Source organism: Mustelus asterias, chromosome 30 (assembly GCF_964213995.1).
Source record: "Mustelus asterias chromosome 30, sMusAst1.hap1.1, whole genome shotgun sequence".
Classification (NCBI taxonomy): Eukaryota; Metazoa; Chordata; class Chondrichthyes; order Carcharhiniformes; family Triakidae; genus Mustelus; species Mustelus asterias.
In genome coordinates, this window is record NC_135830.1 from 5,657,872 (window position 1) to 5,666,568 (window position 8,697).

General features: G+C 49.1%; 1 non-coding gene across 1 annotated transcript; it reads left to right on the forward strand.

Annotated features, from left to right (window-relative positions):
• The first annotated feature begins 1,228 nt into the window (after positions 1-1,228).
• trnae-cuc (transfer RNA glutamic acid (anticodon CUC)) lies at positions 1,229-1,300 on the forward strand. The gene has a single exon. It is a non-coding gene; the product is annotated as a tRNA-Glu (tRNA).
• The last annotated feature ends 7,397 nt before the right edge of the window (positions 1,301-8,697 follow it).

The window sequence follows — 8,697 nt, forward strand, 5'->3', positions numbered from 1 at the left end:
AACATTATTTAATGACTATTGACTTCAGACATGTTACATGTGATATTATATACATGCTTCCATTATACCATTAAGCTTAGCAATTAGAATGGAAACATTAATTTGGGGCTGAGCATTTGTTCCAATTCCATATCCCTGCTTCCATTCATTCCTGAATAGATCATAAATCTATCCAACCCGAACTGAAATGTGTTCAATGATGGAGCATCTACAATCCTCTGGCATAGGGAATTCCCAAAATTCACTATCCTTTGAGTGAAGAAATGTCTGCTCATCGCAGTCCGAAATCATCCGCGCCTTATCCTGAGATTGTACCCCCGTGCTTTAGATTCCCGGACCAGGGAAAATAATGTCTCAGCATCCATCCTTTCAAACTCATAGAATGAAAGAATCCCTGCAGTTTTTCAATGCTATCTATTCTTTCTCGTTAAAGCTGTTGAGATTTTCCAGCTTTTTCTGTTCTTGATTCAGATTCCAGCATCCTCAGATTTTGCTTTTATTTTCTCTAAAATGGGGAGATGCAAACTGAACACACTATTCCAAATATGTTCTCAACCAAACCCGGAATAACTGTCGCAAGACTTCAAACACTTCAAAACTTAACTCCGTGCTCATGGCTGGAAGGAGAGTGTGACAGTCGATAATTGGCACTGTGTACGTTCCTGCAATCAGGAACTGGATCAGGAAGATGAGATATCTGTGTCTCTTTATACTGTTATCTCTAAACTCCATCTCCTCTCAATGCCGTGTGTCATACATTCGCTTTCCTTGCTTTCCAGGTAAAGATCGAGTTCACCAACTCTCTGTGTCTGTATCAAGCAGCTCACTGACCCTGGGAAATGGACAACCAGAGGGAGCTGGATGAGAGGCAGCGACAGAAACAGGAAGAGAAGCGACAGGACAATGTTTCATAAATGAGTTCTGCCAGTTGCTCTCCGTGGTGAATGTCTGCCGTGTGTTACCTTGCAAGTTTCACAGAAGCCACAGTGATGAGTTTGGTGGGTTTTGGAAATTGAAAGTGCCACATGACCAGCTTTCACCTCACGGTCGATTTCATGTTGCAGCTAACAGGATTCGCTGTTTTCATTGGTTGAACAGTCCCTTGGGTTCGATTTAAACATAACAATTTAAAGGAGAAACTTGGTTTTGGTGAATAAAGAATCTGAAATAAAAATAAAAGGCAGAAGGCTCATGGATAAATCAATCTTTTAAAGAATTTGGGCCAGCTTCCCTGGTGGTCTAGTGGTTAGGATTCGGCGCTCTCACCGCCGAGGCCCGGGTTCGATTCCCGGTCAGGGAAAGTAGGTTTATTGCTGCGTAAAAATCCTGCGTTACTTCCAGGTTTGTACCAGTTCTGTGGGAATCAATAGTAGGTTGATTTCCTCTTTTGTGTCTGAATTTGAAATGTCACATGTCAAGAACAAAAAAAAGAGAGAAATAGGATACAAAACGCTGACGATATAGATGGTGATGCGGGCTAAGATCTGGCTGGAGTAGATTTTATTGTTTCCATTGACACAAATACCTCGCAGGTCTGGGTCCAAATCTCGGACTCAGTGACAAGAAGAACTTTAATTGTAACTCTCCGACCTCCAGTGAAGTGGAGGCAGTTTTCACTCAGAAAGCAGTAACGGTGAGATTAACGGCGCGGGATGGAGAAAGACACAGTTTGAGCGGTGACGCTGCCGGAGGAATGGAGAGCTGGAGCTCACCCAGAAAAGCAGCAAAGTTTAAAAACAATGGCGCCCAACGTGGGGCTGGAACCCACCGTCCATTAACGGTGATAAGTTAATATTGATCAGCAGAATTACCACAAAATGGTTTATCACAGGTTGGGACTAACACTGCAGTAAAATTAGATGCAGTAGAATCGTAGCACGGTAGCACAGTGGTTAGCACTGCTGCTTCACAGCTCCAGGGACCCGCGTTCGATTCCCGGCTTGGGTCACTGTCTGCCTGGCGTTGGCACATTCTCCTCGTGTCTGCGTGGGTTTCCTCCGGTTTCCTCACACAGTCCAAAGATGTGCGGGTTACGTTGATTGGCCATGCTAAAATTGCCCCTTCGTATCCTGAGATGTGTAGGTTAGAGGGATTAGTGGGTAAAATATATAGGGGAAGGGCCTGGGTGAGATTGTAGTCGGTGCAGACTCGATGGGCCGAATGGCCTCTTTCTGTACTGTAGGGATTCTATGAATAGGACGGCAGGGTGACACAGTGGCTCAGGTTAAATTTATCGGGTCACTCTGTGCGGAGTTTGCACGTTCTCCCCGTGTCTGCGTGGGATTGCTCCGGTTTCCTTTCCAAACATGTGTGAGTTAGCTTGCTTGGCCATGCTAAATTGACCCGCCTGTCAGCGGGATTATCAGGGTAAGTATGTGGGTTTCCGGGAATAGGGCGTGAGTGGGATTGTTGTCGGTTCGCACTCGATGGGCCGACCGACCTCCTTCTGTACAGTAGAGATTCTACGAGAATATCTCATTATTCATTTTGACTGGAGGAACCAAAAGAGGCCATGCAAATACAAATTGTTGTGGGTAATTGACGGGTTTATGGAATGGGACGGATTTTTCTCTGTGCTGTTGAAACTGGCACCAATATCACTCCTGTTTTCGATCAGGAAGTAATTCCAATTCCACTTAATTCATGTGCTGCAAGAAAACAAGAAATCTTCATTCCCTGACCAGGAATCGAACCGCTGCGGTGAAAGCGCCAAATCCTCACCACGAGATCACCACGGAAACTGTCTGCAAGTGTTTTAATCTAACCTATCCATGCTAGCTTGGCGCTTCGTTCCCATTTTAGCATTTTTTTGTATACCAGGGACAAGTCTGTCTGACAAGTGCCTCTTGAATAAACACATTTACTGTGGATGCTGGAACCTAAAACAAGAACAGAAAACGCTGGAAAATCTCAACAGGTCTGAAAGCACCTGTGAAGGGAGAATAGAGCTAACGTTCAAAATCTGGATGACCCATCGTCAGAGCTGAAGACAAAGAAATTTGGACGAGATTTATACTGTAATGGTGAGGGATATGGGTGTGGGGTGGGTGACAAAGGTGTTCCATATAAATTAAGGAAAAGGGAATTTTAATGGTGGTGATCATGGCTGAGAAGGGAGCTGCTGGCTGCCCATTAAGAGATCAGAATGTGTTAATGGCAGAACAAAGGAAATGTAAGAGACGGCCCGAGTGGGGTGGAGGGAGAGGGGGCAACAAAATGGAAAGTGAGATTTTCAATAAACAATGCAAAACATGGAAATTTTAAAAATAAATATATATATAAAAGAAGATATAAAATAATAAAAATAAATAAATAAGATAAAACGAAATAAAACAAAATAAATGGAAATTGGGTGAGGATGGAGGAAAGGAGATGCTCTGAAGTTGTTGAATTCAGTGTTAATTCTGGAACGCAGTAAGTGCCGAATCGGGAGATCGGGCGATGTTCTCCAGTTTGCATTGGAATTCCTCCTGATACCATTGTTTATTGCCCCTTCCGTCACGTTACAGATGATCAGGAGTAGACTGATGGTAATTTGCGGCGTTGGATTTGACCTGATATTTGTAAACCGGGCAATCTTGGGCAAATTGTAGCATTGGCGGTTAGATGGCAGTGTTGTAGCGTAGGAACAGCTTCGCTCGGATTGCGGTAAGATCTGAATCTGAATTCTTCAGCACCATTGCCAGAATATATTTTTATGGCCATAGCATTTGCTGTTTGATTCACGACTTGTGTCTGTGTGGAGTTTGCACATTCTCCCCGTGTGTGCATGTGTTTCCTTCAGATGCTCCGGTTTCCTCCCAGTCCAATGATGTGCGGGCAAACTGGATTGGCCATGATCAATTTCCCCTTAGCGTCAGTGGGACTAGTTTGGGTAAATGCATGGGGTTATGGGGATAGGACTGGGTGGGATTGTGGTCGGTGCAGACTCGATGGGCCAGGTAGCCTCCTTCTGCACTGTAGTATTGTATGATTCTCTTTCAGCATCCTCAGAAACAGTCCATCTGGCCCTTCGAAAAATCTCTTTATGATTATTCCACCCAATATCTCAGCGTGTTCCTCCTGGACTAATAAATCTGCATCACCCCTTTCCATTCAATATATGGAAACAAAATATTCATTCAAACATCTTCCCACATCCTCTGCATCTACACACAAGCTTCGTTCTTCATTGCTGATAGATCACACATTTGCCTTAACTTTTACCATTAATATATTGGCAAAACATCTTTGGGTTTTCTTCAACTTTACTTGCTAACTTTTTTCATGCCCTCTCTCAGGTTTCCTTAGTTCCTTTTCACTTTGCCCCTGCAGTTCCTATATTCATCTAGGCTATCTGCAGTGATTCCTTCATAATGCCTATCGTACACTTTCTTTTTCTGTTTGTTCGTCCCCTGCAATTCTTGTTGACATGATGTGGAGATGCCGGCGTTGGACTGGGGTAAACACAGTAAGAAGTTGACCTGGTGTTGTTAAGCTTCTTACTATTCTTGTAGACAACCAGGGAATCTAGACTTCGCAGAACCAGTCTTAAGTTTGGAGGGAACGTGTCTACTTTGTACATTTCCTCAAAGCACCAGGGACCCAGGTTTGATTCGAGCCTTTGGTGACTGATTATGTGGAGCTGCACATTCTCTTCATGCATCTGTTTCCCCTGGGTGCTCCAGTTCCCTCCAATGGTCCAAATATGGGCTGGGTAGGTGGGTGGGTCATGAATCAAATAACCTCGTTCTGCACTGTAGGGATGTTATGATTCACAATCTTACTTTTTAGTGTTTCCCAGTGGTTTTCCACTGATTTATCCCCTAGCAGTGCTGTCCATCCCATGTCAGCCAAGTCCCTTCTCATTCCTGCAAAGTTTGCCTTATCTTGGTTCGAACCTTTTATTCTTGCTTTATCTCTGTCCTTTTCCATGGTCAGGCTAAATGCAACTGAATTGCGATCACTATCCCTGATATGGTCACCAACTGTCACTTCACCCACTTACCCTTCTTCGTTCCCAAGGCGAGGTCTAGAATTGCATCTTCTCTTTTTGGGTTTATCACTAATTGGCTGAAAAGAAAATCCTGGACACACAGAATGAATTCTCTCTCAGTGCCCCTTATATTGTTTGAATCCCTGTTGATAACGCAGCCCAAAGATGCGCTGGTTAGGTTGATTGGCCATGTGAAATTGTCCCTTCGTGTCGGGCGGTTCCCATGGATAGAGGAGCTGTCTGTTATGCTTTGCGAGGCTCAGCCACATTTTACACAGTGCCTGTCAAACCTTCCCCAACATCCACCAGACGTTTGGGGCAAATGCCCCCCACCCGCACTGATTATCCCACAAACTTGAGCCCACAATCCTTACTTCCATGTGGGCCAGGATGGCAGCGTGCATTCGGAGAACATGTAGGAGTCAGGCTTGAGTGGCACCAGGGGCAGGATCCCAGTGCGCACAACAATGAGTCGACATCATCCTCCAGCCATCAAGCCAGACTCACGACCATTGTCAGCCCAGGCCCATTAACAAGTTTGGATGTTTCTGGGAGACAGAGTGGTGGGATGACAGAGCACCAGCTACGTGAAACGGGGTACGTTTACGGCATCCATCATTGACCTTCCCTGCCGAACATCTGTTATCGCTGCCTGCCCCGTTTCCTCTGGCTCCTCATATGGCAGGACGTCCACCTCGCCCCATCGCCGCCCCCCCCCCCCCCCCTCCTCCTGCTCCTTCTCCAGCTTGTCTCCCCGCTGCTGGGCGATGAGGGCGGCACGGTGGCACAGTGGTTCGCACTGCTGCCACACCCAGGTTTGATTCCCGACTTGCATCACTGTCTGTGTGGAGTTCTCCCCGTGTATGCTTGGGTTTCCTCCGAGTGCTACAGCTTCCTCCCACAGTCCAAAGTTGTGCAGGTTAGATGCACAGTTAGATCTCCCTCAGTGTACCCGAACAGGCGCCTGATGGGGCAACTTGGGCATTTTCATAATACTTTCATTGCAGTGTTAATGTCAGTCTACTTGTGACTAATAAAAACGCTTTTAAAAACGTTATGTTGTGCAGAACGCAGCAAACTATGCTTATGCGTGAAGCACACAAAGGGTTGGAGCAGCGGAACCGCATTTTAAGCAGGCCGATGCAGCACTCTACTGTGGACCGAGAGGCTGCATGGGCCTCATTGTCGCGGGTCTCCAACTCGGTCTCGGGCCTCCGTACAGACATCATCACCCATGACTTTAGCGGGTAACCCTGGTCACCCAGTAGCCATCCCGGCAGCATGGGCTGGTTTTAAAAGAGGTCACAGATGTCCGACTGCCTGAGGGCAAAGCTGTCATGGGCATTCCCTGGATGGTGTGCATCGACCTGCATGATCCACATGAGATGGTCACACACGATCTGCACATTCAGGGAGTGGAATCAAACTTTATGTACTATCCTTCCCGGGCATAAAGGGCATATGTGACCTGCCACACTCGTCTGGGCACGAAGGCCTGAGAGTCCCCACTAAGGTCGCCATTGGGTGCCCGAAATGACCCAGATGCAAAAACGTTCAAGGCAGCCGTCACCTTAACCTCCACAGGGAGCGGATGGCCGCCCCTCCCCTGAGGTTCCAGATGTGCGAGCACCTCACATAGATGACGCACTGTGCTCTTGGTGAGCCGCAGCCAGCAGCGACATGTCGCCTCCGAGACAGTCTCAAATAAATTCCGAGGCCTGTGCCTCCTTGCCCTCTGCACCCTCTGCCTTATGTGCACCCTTTTGGGAGACTGCTCACCCACCTCCTGGACCTCAGCGGCAGCCCCCTGCCCTCCTTCCTGAGGACCTGGTATTGACTATTCCTGCAATGGTCTCCCCACAGCCTCCACCTCCTGAGCGACCTCCTCTGCCTCCTCATCCACCACCATAATGGCCAGCTCCAAATCTATCAGTCTAAGATCCATCTGCACAATGGGGTTTGGAAAGAGCAAAGAATGACAGATTAATGTCATTGGCTGCATAGACCCAGCACCACCCCAATTCCTCACTTGGGCCAGTTCCCCCACTTGTGGGTACCGTCAACACCCCACAATCCATGGTGCCATGCGTGACATGATTAGGTTGTGCGAAGTTCCTACCATGACAAATGATGGCACAAATTATGCAGGTGAGTGTGTAGCTGTGGGCACTGCCCACCTTTGAACAATTGCCATGTGTGCAACTGCAACATCAGTTGCAGGCATGGTCAGTGTCACAGGGCAGAGGCAGGCTTAAGTCATCACCAGGTGGGTGCCCAGTGAGAGCAGATTCCGTGCAGTCTATGTGTGAACCTCGGAACCTCGGCCTGGAGCAGCAGCTGCTTGATGTGGTTAGGCCTCAGTCAGCACATGGTGCACTCGCAAGCGCCCCCCTCCCACTCCACTCCTCTCCCGGAACCCCAGCACTCAATGCAGTGCATAACAACACCCAAGGCAGACAATGCCACTGCACAGTGCCCTCAAGGGGAAGGCTGAGCAGCACTCCTTCAGGGCCCCTTCCCCACAAAGTAACAGCAGTGTCCTCAGGGGGAAAGCTGAGCAGGACTCCATCAGGGCCCGTCCCCCAGTGAGCTCTGAAAAAATGGAAGCCCCCCCCCCTCCCCCCCTCCCCCCCTCCCCCCCGCCCCCAAGGCACCCCAGGTGTCACTGGTCCACCAGGCAGCACCTGAAGACAGGCTGGAGGAAGCCCACCAAGCATCTCCAGGGCTAGCCTGCAACATCGCCTGCTCTTCGCTCACTTCAGGTCCATTGCACTCACGAAGCTCTGCAAAACATTGCTTCAGCCTCATTAGAATCATGGGGGCGACACTCCCAAAAAAGTCGAAGTGTCGCATTCACGGGAAAACTGGAATAATTCACGCTGGTTTAATCGTGGGAGTTCAGGCGAGGGTCTCCCACACTCTGCAGTGCAGAGGTGAATATCATTAAATTTCAGGGGGCGGGGCCTATTCACAATGGAGGGGCTGAAACAGCAAACTGCACTGTCAACGTGCAGTTTGCTGACCAGCTCGATCGCTGGTCAGTCCGGGGCCCCCACAGTGCTGCACCCCAAACACTCCACAACCCGATCGTGGCCCCTCTTCCATGTGCGGGCCAGCCCTGAACACCCCCCCCCCTTCCCACATCCCATCCCGATCTCCAGTCCCCATCCCACCCAGCCCCCCATCAGAGACGATCCACCCCCACTCCTCTGCAGGCAGACCCCCGCCCCTCCCTCCCCACTGCGGGCGGCAGACTCCACCCCCCGGGAGGTAGACCCCCACCGGCAGAAACCCCAATTGGCAGAATCCCCGGCTGACCACCCCCTCCCAACCAGTTCCGATCGCTAGGCTCCCCCCTGCCCAGACCACATCCCAATACAGAGTGGCAGTGGGATCCCCACCCCCACCAACTGTCCTTAGGCCCTACCATCAGCAGGCCCCGGCCCTAGACTCCCCCCAAGACCCCACTCCCTTGGCACTTCTAAATCCTGTTTAAATAATTGCCGCGCCTCCCAGCCGATTTCCGGCATCACACAGACATTGCCAGAGATCCGTCCGAGGAGACGCAAGCATCGTGCGAACGCTTACACGAATCCTGCGAATCGGCCGATGCGTGACTCTCCCAGTCCGTTGCGCTATCAAAATAATCATGTTTCACAAGAGAACCTCAGCAAACAGGCCTCTCCCGTTGACCTACAATCTTTACTCTTTCATTAAATATC